Source organism: Falco biarmicus, chromosome 6, assembly GCF_023638135.1.
Source record: "Falco biarmicus isolate bFalBia1 chromosome 6, bFalBia1.pri, whole genome shotgun sequence".
In the NCBI taxonomy this organism is placed as follows: Eukaryota; Metazoa; Chordata; class Aves; order Falconiformes; family Falconidae; genus Falco; species Falco biarmicus.
The window spans coordinates 29653805-29672362 of NC_079293.1; positions in this window are offsets into that span (position 1 = coordinate 29653805).

An 18558-nucleotide genomic window follows, 5' to 3' on the forward strand; every position below is an offset into this window, starting at 1 on the left:
CAGAGATTCCAAGTCCAAAAGGGAGCACTCTGATTATCTAGTCTGACCTCATGAAGAGTGGGCTGCAGAGCTTCACCTGGTGATTCCTGCACAGACCGAGCGGTTCTTCCCTGCTCTGTAAGGAAACTCTGCAGCCAGCTGTATGGGTGAGCATTACCTCATGCAATATACTGGGCCATATCCTGAGGTCATTTTACCAGCTTTTAAATCCTGAGGAGTTTCACTTGGCAGCCCAGGGCTTACATGGATGAAAGGGAAATCAGAATTTGGCTCACCTTTCCTCACAAAATAGTAGCCAGCGAAAAGTTTTCTTCACTCCCCCCTATAAAAAAGTATACGATACTTATTTATGTATTTGTAGTACGTTGCTTTATCCTGAAGTGTAATGTTTAGATTGAGCCAGTGAAATTGAGGCAACCGGCCTCTTCGGTCCACTCATGAATTTTGGACTTGTTTAGCTGACAGGGAAGGAACTTCAACGCTTTGTTTGCAGTTTACAGGTGTGCCTGACCTTCTGCCTTGTACACATCAGATTTCATCCTGAATACCTGTACTGAATCCAGCACTTCGCATGTTATCCAAAAGACTTAAGAATCCACCATATCATGAAACAGTTCTTTTCAAGTACTTCTAGAAGGTTCGCGCCTACCTCCAGAGAGGAAAACAGTGAAAAGAATGACATTACAGCTGAAAATCCACGAGTCTAGTCAAATTACATATTTATCCTTGCTGTTAAAAGCAAGACCAGCATATTTTAAATACAGTTCAGTCTAATGTGACAACAAATGAAGCAAATTCAAATATAGGCACTATTCAAGGTAATATTCTGCTGCTCAGAAATATTCTGCATCTGTGCATCTAATTATAGCTAAATAGCAGATAAATACAGTTATACTGTATTAACAGGGAAAAAAGGGGCTAGGACAGCTATGTGTGGCATAGGTATTTAGGTAGCTAAATCTGGGTTTCTGCCAGCCAAAATTGTCAAGGCCTATATTTGGCTGAGATCGACAGGTTTCTTTGATATGCACATTTCTTTGCACCTATGATCTGTAAGTTGCGCATTATGTCACAGTCTTTTTTAGAAGAAAAGGACATAGCTTCTTTAAGCCCTAAGTCTAAAGCGAATATATGAAAATGATCCATGATGCTATTATACTAACCACACTTCCCAAGTGATACTTTCTAATATCAGAAAAATTTGTTGCCATAGTGACTGGCCTGACCTGAAACAGTTCAGTTGATGCTGAGCTTCCTTTCCCTTCCCCAAAAAAAGAACTAAATATAATCTTTTGGAAAGGCAATTCTTCTTTTGATTAGGTAATGGCAATATCTCACAACCTGTTGTTCACGCTGTATTGGCTTATTAACACTCTCAGTTAGAACAAATAGAGAGTTTAAAGAAAATTGGGCTTTCAATCAGGCTTCAATTTTAACTGAAAATTATCCTTGTAAGAGGATGTAGTGCCCACCCATCTTAGGACACCATCTAATTTAGTGTCTTCTAATGAAAGTGGAGAGTTCAAATGTGCAATTAAAAATGCAAGAATTCCAGTAGTGGGTGAATTCAGCATTACCTGCTCATATATGAAGTGGACAGTGGCATGTTAAAGGTTCCTTTGATCCTTAGCAATGTAGTTAATTGGCCTCATTAATAACATGCATCTTACTTCAATCCTTTTGGATTAGAAGGTGATCATCTTGTGATCCTCAAGTGAATAATATTTTTGTTGAAAATTTTCTGTTCTTTGAAAGAGATGTTGAGAAGAAGGAAAAGTTAGAGTGACATCCCTCTGCAGTTCCAGCTGTGTGCTGGGACATGTTGCATTAATAGTTAAAAAAGGACTGAAACCCACAAAAAGTCACAGGCTGCTAAGCAGGAACTCCTATGGTTTATCAGTGTTTAAAGACCAAGCATGCGAATCACAAGGCCCGTACTCAGCATGAACTGTGCTGCCACTGGTTAAGTTTTCTAGGCATCTAGGGAAAGGCCTAGATGTTTTGTGTGATCCAGCTTGCCTAAGGGGCATCCTGGGTTTCCTAAGGGCAGTAAATCTAAGAAGCTTATGTATATAACGCGGAGGTGAGGGCAGTCTGTCTTTAGAAAGTAGACAAGACTTCTTCCCAGATACCTCAGACTTCCTGTATTTCTCAGAATTTTTTTTAATAACCTCAGTTCAGGGCTGTGGTCCAGGAGTGGTGCTTTGGGGAAGGAGCCAGGGGCGCTCCCTGCCAACCCCTCCAGAATGAAGCAGCATTGCCAATTGCAAATCAGCAAAGATATTGGGGGCTTTTCCCTTGTCTTTCCAGTAGTAGTAAGTCATGCTTCCCATCCCATTCCATCCTCCTCCTGGATGAATATTTTCACTACCATCCTCCAGACTTAGGTGTCCTCTTGCTTCTTTGTCTTTTTGGGCTAGGGCTTTTGCAGGTCTTCAGCACTTATGGTTCAAATGATATTCTTACTTTCTGACAGGATTTTGGGCTGTGAATTTTGGTCTTGCACAGGAGCCTTCGGAAATAGATATACTGGCATTCATTGGCATGCCTTTTGGGCAATAATTCATCCAGTGTGTGAATGTCCAGGTCCGAACAGGAAAATGAGGGAAAATGAGGGACTGAATGCAACATAGTAAGCTCAAAGAGAGATGAGAAATGTCCCCATGTCTCTTTGTGGGATATGGGGTATACTAATAGCAGGAGAAACAACTAACTTGCTCTGTGTTCTTGGGATGTCACCTCATCTTCCTAAGGTCTCCTTTCACCAGCCATGAGAGGAGGGGACTCATTAAGAGCTGCTCAGAATATTTCCACTGAAATGATGCCTGAATAGAAAATTAGGTTCTTAGCTAGCTGACCAACAAAACTGATGAAATACTTCTCCATTGCTTTAAATTTTCTTTCTTTTGCTTGGAAAAATTTTAAAGTCAAATTGTTTGGCTTTCAGTCATGTTTAGCTTACAAGATCTTTGCTTTGTTGGATCTTTTTTCAGGAAAAGATCATCTGAACACCATTATTTATATGAGACAGTTCAGAAACAAGTGATGAAAGATGATCTTGAAGTGCAACAAGCAGCAGTGTTATAACTGGGGACATCAGCAAGGCAAGATTTGTAGGGAGAGTAATGTCTTTCAGTATATCAACTTACATAATTGGGAGAAAAAAAATGGGCATGCAAGCCCTTCCTCAGACCTCACTAACTTAACTTACAGAAAGGCCCTAACTAGTAGTAAAGGATAAAAAAATATGTCTTCAGCTTCTCCAGAATTGCTCTCCAGAGTCTGTAATTGCTCTCTTTCACAAACACATACATCCACAAACAAGTTTAAAACCCACTTATCTTGCACAGGTCTGCATCTGCCAAATACCGTGCTCTCTGAAAGGTTACAAAGAAACATGGGATTCCTCTTACTTCAACAAACTAACTGACTTTGACAGCTAAATTTCCTCTTAAATATGTTTAGAACTTCCTTTATATAGAAGTGTGAGTCATTCTGACAGGCTTAATTTGTACTGAAAAATGAATGTGTTAAACTTATTAGCCATTCAGGTTAGGAAGACTGTAAACAGTAGATCGATGACATTTGCACTTCGTGTGCTACACACTGTGTGCCTACAAAGTGAAAATACAAGAATCGGCAAAAGGAATGCTGAAGTTTTGACAGAAATTGTATCCCAATCCTTTTCTGCTCTTGACTTGATGTTTCCTTGTTATTTCATTTTCTGTAATGAGGAGAATATGTATGAGAAGATGGCCCTTTTTAACTGCATCGTATTTATGGCAATGTACACATATTTCCAGCAGAAATACACTTAATAGCAAATATAGCTCTTTGCTGGAGTTAATAAAATACTGCATGATAGACCAAAAAGTCTGTTTGAGATTGAAGACCCATCAGTTGGTACTTAAGGAAATACTGAAGTTCAAACTTTTGTTTAGCAGCCTTGAGGGTATCTGGATCTGAGCTTCTCTGGCCTGGTGTCCGTGTTAAAAGAATGCCTGACTTGTAAATACGAGTGAGTGGAAGGGAGGGTGTAGTCACAGTCAAGTGTGATTTAGTTAGGAAATCTCTCAACCTCTCTTTCTTCTCAGTGGTAAGAAAAGCTTTCCAGAAGGTGATTCAGAGGTGAAGCCTGACTCAGATGCTCATAAACCACCTTCAGTATTGTCGGATGAGCTCAGGGTGTGAGCTGACACCTGAGTGCAATCGGCACACACCTCTGTGTCAGCTTGTTTGGGGAGAGCTGGCAGGTTCTCCAGGCAGCGAAACTCAGGCAGGAGAGTTCAAGAGCTTTCTCCAAGCTCTGAGCCTAATGGCTGTACCATGCACTTGGGTCTCAAGTGTTGTTATGAATGGTGATACAGATCTCATCTCAGAGTATGTAAGTCAGTGTTCCCTTTGAATGGTCTCCTAGATGAAACCCTCTCCCTCTCTGTTTACTATGAAGAACACACACAACTGGAAAGTTAAATTAGGATGAATAATGGTAGGAATATCTCCTCTGTCCCTTTCATAATGACAGTGGACAAAACCATACAGTGTGAGAAGACCCACTTGCTTATTGTGCTATGATCTTGGCTTTCTTTATGATCTGGCTGATGGGAATTTGGAACCCGATCAGCCCCTGTCTCTGTAGGTCAGGTGCAGGGTGGAAGCCACTAGCTAAAGTTGAGGTTGATCTTGTCAGTATAGCCCTTTCCATGTCTCCAATTCTTCAGCAACAGCAGTTCAGGAAGCTTTGAGAAGCCTAGCTATATCATATAGGGCATAATATTTCAATATCCTTCATATTTATTTTATGGAGAATTTTCTGTAGCCAGGTTCTTGAAGAATCAATGATAATATAGGGAGATAGTTTTTAAATTAGAGGCATTTTAAAGACCTGCTTGGAAATCATAACCTTGCCACTGATACTTGAAAAACCTTTGTAGCACATCAAATCCAGCGATTGTATCTGTAGTCAGGAAGGAAATGTCTGCTGAGGTTACTTTCTATTGCTATCCAGACCCTCTGCATCTCTCTGGAGTGTTTTGTGACTGTGGAAGAGAAGACGATGAGAATGCAGAATCCCCGTCAAATAATAATCCTTGAGAACAAAAGAGGATTAGAGGTGTATGAAAATGAACACTCATCTGATCTGAATGTGCGAGTTCTATGAAGCCTTACACAGCTGACAGCTTTGGTGTGATGTGCTCTGCAGAGAACTTTGTTTTTCTTCCTTTGCAGAGAACTTTGTTTTAATTCATTTGCAGAGAACTTTTCTGCTGGGAATCAATTACATTATCTTCCATGGCAAATGTCTGCAGCCCGGTGGAATGGATAGTGAAAACACGTGACACATTTGGAGCATTTTAACTAGTGTGTGTGTGCGCACGCGTGTTTGTGTGCGTGTATGCTTTGCATAACAAACCTACCCTGCTTTGAACATTTCTAGTATCAGAACTGTTCCAAAGGCTGCACATCACATTTACCACGAGGCCAGACTGTAGATCTCCAGAGTCCTTAAGGATTAGGACTCCTGTGACAGCACACGTCAGAAAAAGATGCAGCTGTATATACAGAACCAGTACAAGCAGATCAAGTGAATATAGAAGTACAAACGAATCTAGGTCTTTTGGGTATCTTTTTGTTTGGATATGACTGTCTTTTTGGATAGGACTACAGTAGATTAGTAATTTCAGATTTTTAACTATAGTAAATCAGAAAAGATAAATCCAAGTGAATCTCTCTGCTCTTTTTGCCCTGGGATTATAAAGCTGATTCTATGTGGTTCAATCTAAGCTAGGTTGTGCCAGAAAACAAAATAAAATAAAAAAATCACACACAGTATCTAACAAAATCTAAAACAAAAACAAAATCTAAAAAAAAAATCTATCTTAAAAGAACAATTCTAGGATTACAGATGCAAAGATTTAAAAATTAACGAAGTAACAGAATTAATTCTGTCTGTGTTGTTTCATTCACTTTCTTAGGTTACAGTCTTGAATTAAATAGTTACATATGATTTTTCCTACTCTGCCAGGGTGATGAATCAGAGTTGTGCTGTGAAGGCATCTGTTGTCTGTTAAGTCCCCTGACTCATTTGTTGCACAAGTTGGAAGATGTGAAATGAATGAGGCAGGGACAGCAGGGAGAAAGCAGTTTGTCTGATGGCTGAGGTAGATGGATGTTACTCAGGAGAACTAGATTTCATCTCTGCCTCTGACACAAAGATCATATGAGGAACTGTGCAAATAATTTAAACAAGGGCTGTTATTTCCAGTCATGAGCAAGTGGAAATTACACTCTGTTCTTCCTGTTGCCCAGATATAGTTTTCAGTTCCTTCATGGATTTCCCTGCTACAATCAAATGTGTTCTGGCCCTCCTGCTTTGTCCTTGCTCTGGTGAGTGTAGTAGGGAGCTGAGACCCCTTATCCAGTAGGGACCATGTCAGGACCTTGGCAATCACCTTTCAAGGTCTGTGCATCTCCAAAGCTCTTGGGTCCCGAAAATAACTCAGGACAGAGCAGAAGTGTCATAGGAGAGGTGTGGGTACAGACCGTGCACCACAACCAATGGAGGACGCTCTATCTCACCAATCTTGTGATGTTTTCCTCAGGTTTGAGAACTAAATAATATATTTTGATCACATCAAACAGGTTGGAGCTGACATCCTCTTCCCAAAAACTGTTTTGTGCTGTCCCAGGCAGATCCCGTATTGCTCATCAGCAGCACTGCATCTGGCAGAGCTTGGCTGCTTGGTGTAACAGGGATGCTGCAGATTTTGCATATACACTAGCAGGGCATGGAACACATCATTAGGGAAAGGAATGAGCTGAAAGGTTTGGACTCAGTTTGCAGTTCTGAGGAGGGCTGTGATCAGCTTTTCTACCCCATAAACAGAACTCTTGGGCTGCCTGTTCTTGTTCCTGCCCCGTTCCAGCGCTATCCCAGTCCCATGCATAGCTCTTCACTACTGACCACAGAAATCTCAGAAAGTCTAAGTATACTCCATTTGGGGCTTCTTACCCCATGATCAGTCTTTTCCTTTCCCCAAACTCCTTTTCCCTCACCATATCTTCAGCCAGTCTTGGTCAGCTCTCAAACTTCTTTCTGTCTGCTTTACTCCACTGCACTAGCACTCAGTCTTTGCCCATGGGCTCCTCATCCCATTCCTTGTGCACTTCTGAGTGCAGTTTCTTTGTACGCACACAGTCTCTTCCCTCAGTATGGCCTTGCCTACGGCTTGGACCTATTGCACACCTTGCTTTTCCCAGGATCTATCCACTATTCCTCTTTCAGGTTTCCCAGTTTGCTGGGTCCTTCCCAGAGACACTTGGGAGCAGACATTTTAGTAGGACCTGTAGCAATAGGACAAAGGGTAATGGTTTTGAACTAAATGAAAGTAGATTCAGACTAGATACAAGGATGAATTTTTTTTACAATGAGGGGGTTGAAACACTGGAACAGGCTGCCCAGAGAGGTGGTAGATGCCTCATCCCTGGAAACATTCAAAGTCAGGTTGGATGGGCCTGTGAGTGACCTGATCTAGTTGAAGATGTCCCTGCCCATGGCAGGGGACTTGGACTAGGTGACCTTTAAAGGTCCCTTCCAACCCAAACTGTTCTATGATTCTATGATTCACCTGGTTTAGCCCGTCTGTGTTCTAGGCAACACCTGGACCAAGGGTTCTCTTTCAGAAAAATCCACATTTTTCTACATACTTTTCCTGACAACCTTTGATCTACCTCTTGTCCTTGTCCAACAGGAGGCAGGTAGCTCCCTTCCCTGAGATGCTCTGTTTCAGCAATGGCTGGACTGGGAGTGCAAAGAGACCAGCTCCCTAGTGCCACATCCCATGCCCAGGGCTGCTCCAACTCAGGACAGGTGGAGACAGTTGTTACAGAGGAAAACTGACTTCATTCCTGTAGGCCTACGCTGAGAAAAACTTTTTTCAAACTTCGTTTTTCCAATGGTTGTAAGGAAACATATGATACAGCCACATACAGAGCTTGTGAGGAGCTGGGACATGCTTGCTGAAGACAGACTGCCTGGGGATTTCAGCTATTAAACTCTGGCAAGTCTTTATGATGAAGTATGTGCAAACTACCACTTGTCAAAGACTTGTACATTTTTAGGATGTGGATGTATTTCACAAGGAATAAAAATGAATAAATAAGGTTTATCCTTAACAAAAGCTGGGCTCTTCCTCCACACAGGGCTCCTGCAAAGCATAGAGTTCCAAAGCTTTGCAACTACATTTTTAAAATGTTGTTTAGCAGTTGTTTTTCTTTTTCTTCTGCTTTTTGCTTTTGAAAAGATCTTAACAATTTGTTAAAAATAAGGTAGCATAAGAGATGACAAGTGTGAAATCTCAGAAAGTTTCTCCAAGCTTCAAATGAAAACATGGTTATACAAAAAGAAATGTCAGGCAGCCTTAGCTGAGATGAAAGGATAGACAAGGAGCTGAGGCACAAATGGACCTGCTGCGTGTGTTCATATCCATGTGTTATTTAGCCAAAACTGAGATGATAAAGGTGTGTAGATACAAAGCAAACTCCTTTCCCCATCCTTCAGTGTCTTATTCAGGAGTCGGATCCCTTGTTCACTGAGGACTACACCACCTTAAAAGGAATGGAAAAAGTGAATATATGGGATGCTGCTGGATGTGCCACACTGCAGTGGCAGTTCAGAGCCTCTCAATGGCAGTGCCTGGCCTTGTGCGTCCTCATGGAGGAGCAGGGCTGCCTCTCTGGCACGTGCAGCTGGGTGCTGGGAAACCACAAACAGGGCTGTTCACATCTGTCTGGCTGTGAAGCTCGTCTGAGAGGAGGAGGAGAGGGAGATCTCATAGCTCTACCACTAAGTAATTTTTGTTATGGAAACTTATTTTTAATTTGTTCCATATGAATCTGGTGAAAATGAACCATTTGAGAAATTTATCATAATTCCAGTCTAGATAAACAGCTCAATAAAGAATGGAAAATATGTATTTTGTCAGAAGGCACCACTAAAAAATATTCACATATGGCAGTGATTTCCTCAGTATTCAACAAAGGTTTGGCTCAGGAGTCTTCTCCTGTAGATACAGATCAGATTTATCACTGCGGTAATGTCACCTGACTTGTACAATGTTTAAGCTGTGAGTCAGCAGAGCAAAGAGACATACTTCTCCAGCATGTACAGTATTTATCCTGTCCTTTTCCACTCACTGGCACTGATTTTGTTTTTGACATTATTGAGGAGTGATTCTTCATAGTTAAAGTTACAAATGATTTTGTCTTAGAAGTTTGTTTTGGCTTCTCCCTACGACCTACCCCACCACTCAGCTGCAGCAGGACCTTGGAGCTGGTAATTCAAGCTGAGAACAAGATGATGTGTCTTTTCAAAATGTGAAGTGAGTGGAAGGTTTGCTGGATTACAGCTCCAGGAAAATGAAAGTGCTCTCACACCAGAAAAAGAAGTCCTCTTTGTTTTGCTGCTCTGTCCATCCTCTTGAAGAAATTATCAGAGAAATGTGGGATATTCTAGATGTCTCCCCATTATTCTGGAAAGAGACCATCTGTTTTATTCATTACAATTAAGGACAGACAGTGGTTAGAATAAGAAAAAAAAATTAAAAGGGTATGTATGTCAGCTTTAGCTCTTTGTAATGAGCTGAACAGACTGTGGATTTGAGCGCTTAATGTTTGTGGGGCGATGATGTAGATTTAGGTTCATAATTTTTAAGATCTAAGTGAAGATGATGAGCCTAAATACAAAACGTGATGTGACCCATCTATGGTCATACAGAGCAGCAACCAGATCCCACAGGGCCCGCTGCTGCTGATCAGGGACCCCTAATGTCTCATCAGCATCCATCTACTCCTGGAACATACTCATGACAGAATCCTTATGATCTCTCCCCTAAACTACACTGTCAAGTGCAAGGATGGCACATTGCCCTCCTCTGCCCCATCCTTCTTCCCACATGGAGGGGAAAAGCCACTTCTGTCTGAGACCTTGAGGTGCTTCACTGCTGAGGAAGGTCTGGAGTTGAAAAGAGTTTAAATTTCTCTCTCTCTCTTTTTTTTTTTTTTTTTTTAGATTTCCTTTCACCTAGCACCACCTCTAACAGGCAGTTTGGGAGAGTCATTCTTTTGTATTGCACCAGTTTGTATATAAACACTTGACAGGAATTGTGGGATGTAAATTACATCGAGTGTGTCATGTAAAAATTGGGTGTTGTGGTACATGACACATAGGTAGCTTTTGCTAGATCTCTCTGCCCGAACAACAATGCAAAGCATCAAAATTCAGTTCAGTATTCAAACACTTTTGGTTTACTTTAGTATATTATTGTTAGTAGCTGCAGAAATCTCAGTCTAGGCTTGCAAAGAGGAGGGTTCTCATATCCAAGAGTCACTTAATCAGCACAACCCTTGCATGGACCCTTAACACTTGCTCTGTCAGCCTAATGTACCTGGGACATGTCCCACTTACCAGGTGTGCAGGTCACAGGCAGCCTGTGCATAAAATCATAGAACAGTAGAGCTGAAAGGATCCCATGAAATCATATATTCCAGCCTCCCAGCCCCAGATCTCTGATGCCTCTTGGGTAGCCTGTTCCTAAGCATGCCTTACAACATTTCCAGGCAATCTATCACACCAGACTCACTGTTTCTTTCTTGCTTCTTCTTCACACTGTCATTTAAGCCCATTATGTTTTTTTCTTTTCTGCCTCTAGACATTAGAGAAAACAATACTCCGCTCCTCTTTGCAGCTGCTTTTGTGTATCAGAACACACTTTTTCTGAGGCTACTTATCCTCCTTTCCAGTCTATACAAGTCTTTTTCTTTCACTCTTTCCTGGTGAGCCATGTAGACTAGGTCTGACACATCCAGTCTGCTGAAGGTCATGGATCTGAAGTAGCTCTCATGAAAAACTGTGGACAGTAGTTAAAAGGAAAATAACATGGCAACACCATTGTGATGGGATCAGCTGGACACTGTTCAACCAGAAACCAGCCTTAGCTGACTACTTCAGATTTAACAGATTAATTGATTTCACATGAGGCAGCTCCAGAGGTTTTTAGCTCAGAACATCGCACAGTAGGTGGGTTCCCTTTGCAGGTGTGGGGAGTGGGTGTTAACACCATTATTAGAGCTGAAACCATATCATGAGACAGGCCATCTGAAGACATGTGATTGCCTTAAAATAGTGAGCTTTGGAAATGAGAAAGCACTATTAACTACTTTTACTTGTCTTTGGTTTATGAGCCTGGAGGGATAACATATTATAAGATTTACAAGTTTTCTTCTGGAAGCCTCTGTGAAAGAGACTGAAAACTGAGATACTTGGCTAATCACTTTGCTCTAGAAATAGAGGCTTTGGGAGAACACCAAATGTTGTAATTACATTAGTAGAATAGGTGTCATAACATTTTGTTTCTTTCTGTGCGGCAAAATGAGAGAACTGCAGTTGTTGAGGAGTTCTTGGATAGGAAAAAGGTGATTCACGCAGGAGCCCATACAGCCCTTTCTCAAACACCAAGCTTGATTCAGCCCTACTCATCACTGTTAGGGATTTTGGATCATTGTGGCAATTGTTTGACATGAAGAGAATTCAGATAGTCACACTTCAACTCCCTATGCCATACAGAGGGGACCCAGGGGCACCTTAAAGATTTGCCTGGACATTGGGTCAGCAGAATCTGAGCTTAGCTGACACATCAGATGGAAATGAATCGTCTGAGGTATGTGCAGGCTTATTATTAACTTTTACAAAGTTTGCTGTGAGGTGTGGGAACCGTCAACAGTTAATATGCAACCATCAGATAACCATTAGTGAGAATTTGTGGGCAGATACACTGACATATCAGATTGCTGCATCACTAACTCAAAAAGATGTTTTGCTTTCTATTGATTAGAATTTGGAGGAGGGAGAACTATTTAAACTCAAGACAGAGCTACAATTATGTGTGATGGATCTCAAAGTCGTTCAAATATTTACTTAATAGATGGTAATTTAAACGAATTAGACATTAGTTTACAATTGCAATCAAAATATGTTTTCGCTAAGACTTTAGCTGTTCTAATGATTCTTTAAGTATAAAGAAAAGCCTGCTGCTTGATTGAAACATGTCCAAAAGGCATCACAGCTGACAGGAACTTGAATTGGTCTTCTGCATTCATTTCGGATAGCAGAGGCAACATAATCTGACAGCAGATGTTAAGCAGGCAACATTTCTCTTTTGCTCCTAAAAGCAGCTGACAAGGATCTGTAGCTTAACTTAAACAAACAAACAAAACCAACAACAAAGTTGTCCAATTAAAACTGGATTACTTCTTTGGACAGAAACACCACTTTAAAAACAGCATGAACAATGAACAGGTCCTGGTTATTTGTAGAAGTGAGTACTTGAAGTCTTTTGCATTGCTTGCCTGATTTTAATGTTTCTAATTTCTCTGTTCTAATTTTTCTTTTTGCTTGACCGTTCTGTGTAACTGTGAGACTGATCTATGTTTCCTTAAAGTAAGGAACCCTGACAAGGTTTTTTTTCCTTTTAGGCAGGAATATATGATCTGTACTTACCTCAAGACCCGCCTGAGCTGCCAAATCTCTCATTTATTTCTTAATTATACAATGAATTCTCATTTTTGCTCTGTAAAATGTGCCAGCTTCTAAAGGTGGGGTTAAAACCTCTTGCCACAACACTAGTTTACCCCAATAACGACAGCAGTCTATAGAGCTTTCAACTGTCATCAAAGGATTTTGCCTTCATCTTAACATATCTAGATGCCTACACCGAGGTGTCTGCTTGTGGTGGAAGACACTCCAATGATAGTCCATGATAGACAGAAGCCTAAAGAGCAGTTTAGATGTCTGGCTACTACCTACCTCCTATAGGGTGCAGTGGATAAATGCTGGCTGTATTAAGTAGGTCTCCAGTGACTACAAAAGGAGCTTAGATGCTTCCAACAGCTGTCTTATCTTTATTTAGGTGTCCTACCCTTGAGTGGAATCCCACCTGGAAGGTTCCAGTCTGTCTTTCAACTGAAGACACACACTGCCACTGGAGGTGCTCTAGGATACAGCATCTGTATGGACTTAGCAGATATTATGCAGGACCTAGAAGAGAACTCCGTGGTTTTGATGTAATAACAGCAGTGGCAGGAGACCAGGTAGATAGCACTATATGTTGCAAACAAACTGAGCATGGAGGATGGGATTTAGCTCCCCAGGTGTAGGTGTTCACTGCTTTTTGAGATGTCCCTTGCCATTCCAGGAATCTTCAGGGATCACAGATGAGATGAAGGACTTGGGGGAGACTTACATTTTTCTGGAGCTATGGCTTTCAGATACTTTCAAACTCATAAAGTGTCAAGTATTCAGGCAATCAGGCCCTAGTTTGAGAACTGAATTAGGCAGTTGAGTCCTGTTGTAATTCCCACGTGGAGAAGAAAGAACTATAGCCAGGTTTCCCAGGTCCCAGCCCAGAACATAGACCCTCACTCCTAGGAAGAAGGCTTTTATATGTATCCTTCTCAGCATGTCCTATAGAAATGTTTGCAGAGGCTCCCATCAAGATGTAGTTTTTTTGTAAAGCCTTGTCTTAAACATGGTCTCTCTTCATCCACTGTGTAAAGCACAGAGGAACTGGAACACTGGGACCTTTTACACCGATGGCTAAGAAAAGTAAGGGTTTTATCTCTCTATTCATTGCTTAGGATGTAGCTTGATCTTTCTGGTCCCAAGCACAGGCACAGAATCTGCTCTAACACGGAAGATCCCACATAGAAAACTACTTTCAGGCACATGTGTTAAGAAACCCACTGTTAATTATGAGTTGGAGCAAACATAGTACGTGAGCCACGATGAGCTTGCGTATGAAACAGAACACAACTTTGGAACAGGGGAGATCAGCCCCAGGTTTTGAGACCATACCAGCAGGGGTGCTGATTTCATTTACAGCATGTTAAACGTCTCACCTTGGTTCAAGTTGCATCGTTAGGAAGACCTGTTTGTGGGACCCTCGGTATGTTGGTAGCTGCAGAATATTAATTACCAATTAGTTCATTAGTCAATACCAGATTAAGTAACAATGACTGTAGGGTACAGGAAGTTTTTCTTATATTTTTCTCAACTTTGAGGACACAAGCAGAGCCTTTGCCTATATCTGTGACATTGTCCCTTAATTCTTAATCCGGGTTCAACACTTTCATGATATGAATTTTCTCTTGCAGCTAGAATCTATCTTTTCCATACCTAAAAACATTTGAAAGAATGCAGTTGTGTTTTGATTGCAATTGCAACAAAACATTTTGATTTATGAAAAATCAAACATTATAAATGATCTAAACCATATTTCCCCTAAATTTTTACTTCATTCAAATTTAAAAAAAGACAACTGGTATATATTTTTAAATCTTGAAATCATTTACACTCTTCCTCCAGGTCCTAAGGAAAAGAAAAATCAAGCTTTGTCCTAGCTGTCCTTGCACCTTTTCAAGTTATCTGCTCTTCCTCTTCCCTGCAGCTGCAATAAAAGACTACTTGAGCCTCGGAGCAGCACTGTATCAGGACCAGGGTCCTTAACGACACTGCTCTTGCTAGAAATCTTCCTTTGTGCACTGGATGCATTAATGACAGAGCACAGAGTAGCCAGCGGGAGTACGTGCTGCAGGTTGCAAAATCCTTCAGTTATGGGTTTGTGCTTCTGTCCTCAGTGATGCCTTTAGGCACATCGCACTTAGGAGTTCCTGTAGGAATACAGGAACATTACGTCTTCTCTTAGCTGACCTGGTGCCTGAAAGCCACAATTTGCAGTCCATAATGCCTGCACTTTGGTAATGGAATGGCCCAGGCATGTTAAATATTATTATTAATGCAGAGTATATGACCATATGAATGAACTTGAAGAAAACACCCTTTTCATTTTACAGTAACAGATGATGCATTTTTGGTGATTTCTGCATCCCAAAATCATTGTCTATATAAAAATTTTGTTGGCTATGATGATCAATAGCCATACAGTGAGCTACTCATTAAAACACCTTGCTTCATTACTCCACTACATACCTTCATGTAATTCCCCTTGAAAAAAACCCAAACAAACCCCTAGACGAGGGTTGCACCCAAACCAGCAAAACCTGTTTAAAATCTATGGCTTACAGTACATCCTCAGAGCAATTTCTGGATGGTATTCATGCTTCATTTAGCTCTGCATTTTGTTCTGCAAGAGCTTCTAATGAACACAGTCAGGATTTAACAGTTTCCTTTCCAAAAAGCAGCAGTTTCAAGATAAGAAAATGTTAGCATTCACAAAGACAAACAACTGAACAAACCACAGGCTGGCCTTTTCTTTTTAAGCAGAAAGCCTCAGGTTGCTTTCTTGACAATATTGCTGTTCAAGTAAAGGGAACACTCTGCAGTATTTAGACTTTGACTGTTACGTTGGATAAAAATCTCTTTGTTTCCCAGATTTGTTTGGCTCTAGGATATCAGCACATTATCGCAATTGCAAGTTGGAATTATGAAATTCTGATTAGGATTCTGGACTGAAAAAGCAGGGACTTTCCATTGTTCTGTATCCCTTTCTTTGCCTGTAGAGACTGTACCGACCAGTGACTTACTTCATGAAGCCTATCTGAGCCTCTGTTGTTTAGAAATGACAAAGTTGCATACATTCTAATCTCGCACACTGTGCACACACACTTATTTTCCATTACCTACAATAATCAGCACCACTCATCAAATGAGCAGTGAGTGTTGTCAGCCCTCATTCACTTGAAATGTCCTCACAAACTAGACAGAAAATCACCTACTTTGAGGGTGAATTACCTTATTCAAATAAATGTGTACACATGTATGTAAACAAGTAACCCTCTCCTTTTAATATCAGCCGCCCAAAGAAAGTGTTTAGGATCATTATCAGCAACAAAAAATATTTCTGCTCCTTTAACTATCATCATGGGCTTTTTATGGAGAAGCCTAATTCAGTGCTCTCAGGAAAGTATATTTCTGTCTGCTAAATGACTCCCCTCCCCCCCCTTTTCTTCTTCAAATATACATCTAGAAATTTCTGCAGCTAGGTCTTCAAATGAGTTTTGAGTAATACAGACAAAACCTCTGAAAAAAATACCAGTAGCTCTTCACTGTCTCTATTCGGATTAACTGATTTAGTGGAAATCTGGTTTAGGGCATATCAGACCACTGTAAGGATAAACGAGAATTCTGGGGAAAAAAACCCAGTAATTAAAAGCCTGATTTAAGCACTATTCTTAAACTATATGTCAATAGTAAGAATTCTGAGCCTATTCTGAAGGTTACACATATGTTCATGTGTCTGGATGAATCAGGATTTTGGGTTTATATTTATAGGACTGAACTTTCCCCCCACTCCTTTTTTTTCTGTACAGAAATAAATAGCTACTCAAACTGGTATTTGCTGCATTCTTCCTACAAATGCCAAAATATGTTTCTTGCAGACTACAGAAAACTTGTGGATATTAAGAAGTTACCCAACTCCTAAATGATACACAAACCAAATGCCAGTGAAACTATTAGCGGTCAGGCACCTAATTGCATTTGTTGTTATGGTCCATACAGTCTGCCTTTGTGGTATATCACTTACTTGCATGGTTTTCTAAGAACTAATCTCTGTCAAAATGAGATGACCATCTGATACTAAATATTGTTCAGCTTAGGTAAGGCGATCTTCCATGCTCTGATTCCATTGCTGTGCAAGCACAGATGATAATACTCAAAACCAGAAAAAAAAGTGCAGACAGTGACAGAATAATTTTCAAAATGTTCTCCTTTGGCAAGGCAAACACATTTTTGGTTTTATTTTTTATTCTGTTCGCATCTATCATCTCAGTAGAGATGATGCAGCCAAACAAATATTCCTACTCATTTAATTTCTGTGGTCTAATATTTGACCATGACTCCTTGGCTAATTCCTATAGCAAGGGATTCCCAGCTAGTCTTTCAGCGAAGCACAAAACTGTTTAGTTGCTGTGATGAAACCAGACTGGTTGTATTCATTCTGGCATGGCCATAGGTAAACTAGTATGAAGGGCAAGAGAATAATAACTCAGATTCAGAAAACAAAAAACCACATGAGCACTTGGACAGCCAGTTGGGATTCCATGATTCAGCACATTTGAGATTATGCTCAGGCCTTCATGTTACTGCAGAAGACTTTTCCCAATGTAAATTTTACTTAGATATGTTTCTGACTTGAGCTTGCAGGTGATAATCTACTGGATTAAATATGCTCCTGGTTTTCTTAGTTCAATCATTTGGACTTCTTCATCTCTGGAAAACCCCACCTGCAGAAAACCACCAATTTCATCTTGAATTTCCCACTGTTTACCACCTTCAGTTCTCTGCCTACTGTAGGAGAAGACCAGGTTTGAGACCATCTAAGGAACCTGAAGGTGCACAAGTCCATGGGACCTGATGTGATGCATTTGTGGGACCTAAGGGAACTGGCCTATGAAGGGGCTAAGCCACTGTCCATCATATTGGAGAAGTCGTGGCAGTCCAGTGACGTTCCCACTGATCAGAAAAGGGGAAACCTAAGTCCCGTTTTTAAAAAGCAAAATAAGGAAGATCCAGGGAACTACAGGCCCATTAGTCTCACCTCTGTGCCTGGTAAGATCATGGAGCAGATCCTCCTGGAAACTATACTAAGGCATGTGGAAAACAAGGAGGTGATTGGTGATAGCCAGCATGGCTTCACCAAGGGCAAATCATGCCTGGCAAGTTTGGTGGCCTTCTATAATGGGGTTGCACTGTTGGTGGATGACTGAACAGCAACTGATGTCATCTACCTGGACCTGTGCAAAGAATTTGACACTGTCCTACATGACATCTTTGTTTCTGGACTGGAGAGATATGGATTTGATCCATGGACCACTCAGTAGATAAGGAATTGGCTGGATGTCCATACTCAAACAGTTGCACTCAATGACTCGATGTTGAAGTGGAGACCGGTGATGAGTGGCTTTCCTCAGGGGCTGGTATTTGGACCGGTGTTTTTTCACATCTTTGTTGTTGAAATGGGCACTTAGATTGAGTGTTCCCTCCACCAGTTTGATGATGACACCAAGCTGTGTGGTGCAGTTGACACACTGGAGGGCAGGGATGCCATCCAGAGGGACCTAGACAGGCCTGAGAGGTGGGCCTGTGTGAACCTCATGAAGTTCAACAAGACCAAGTGCAATGACTTGCATGTGGATCGGGGCAACCCCAAGCACAAATACAGTCTAGGAAGAGAATGGATTGAGAGCAGCCCTGAGAAGAAAGACTTGGGAGTGTTGCTGGATGAGAAGCTCAACATGGCCTTCCAATGCCCATTACTTGACAAAAACATTTTTTTTTAAAGAACAAGACTCCACCAGCAACCACCAATAAAAATAGATCTTTGCAGAACGGGAGAGGAAGGCAGGAAGGGCTGGGGAAAAGCAGATTCTGACAATAAAGAATATTAACTCTTCCATTGTTTTCTAAAGCTCTGATATACTTTGTGAAGTGGTGGGCATAAAGTGCTTTAAAAACAGAGAATAAACTGTGTAGGCAGTTTATTA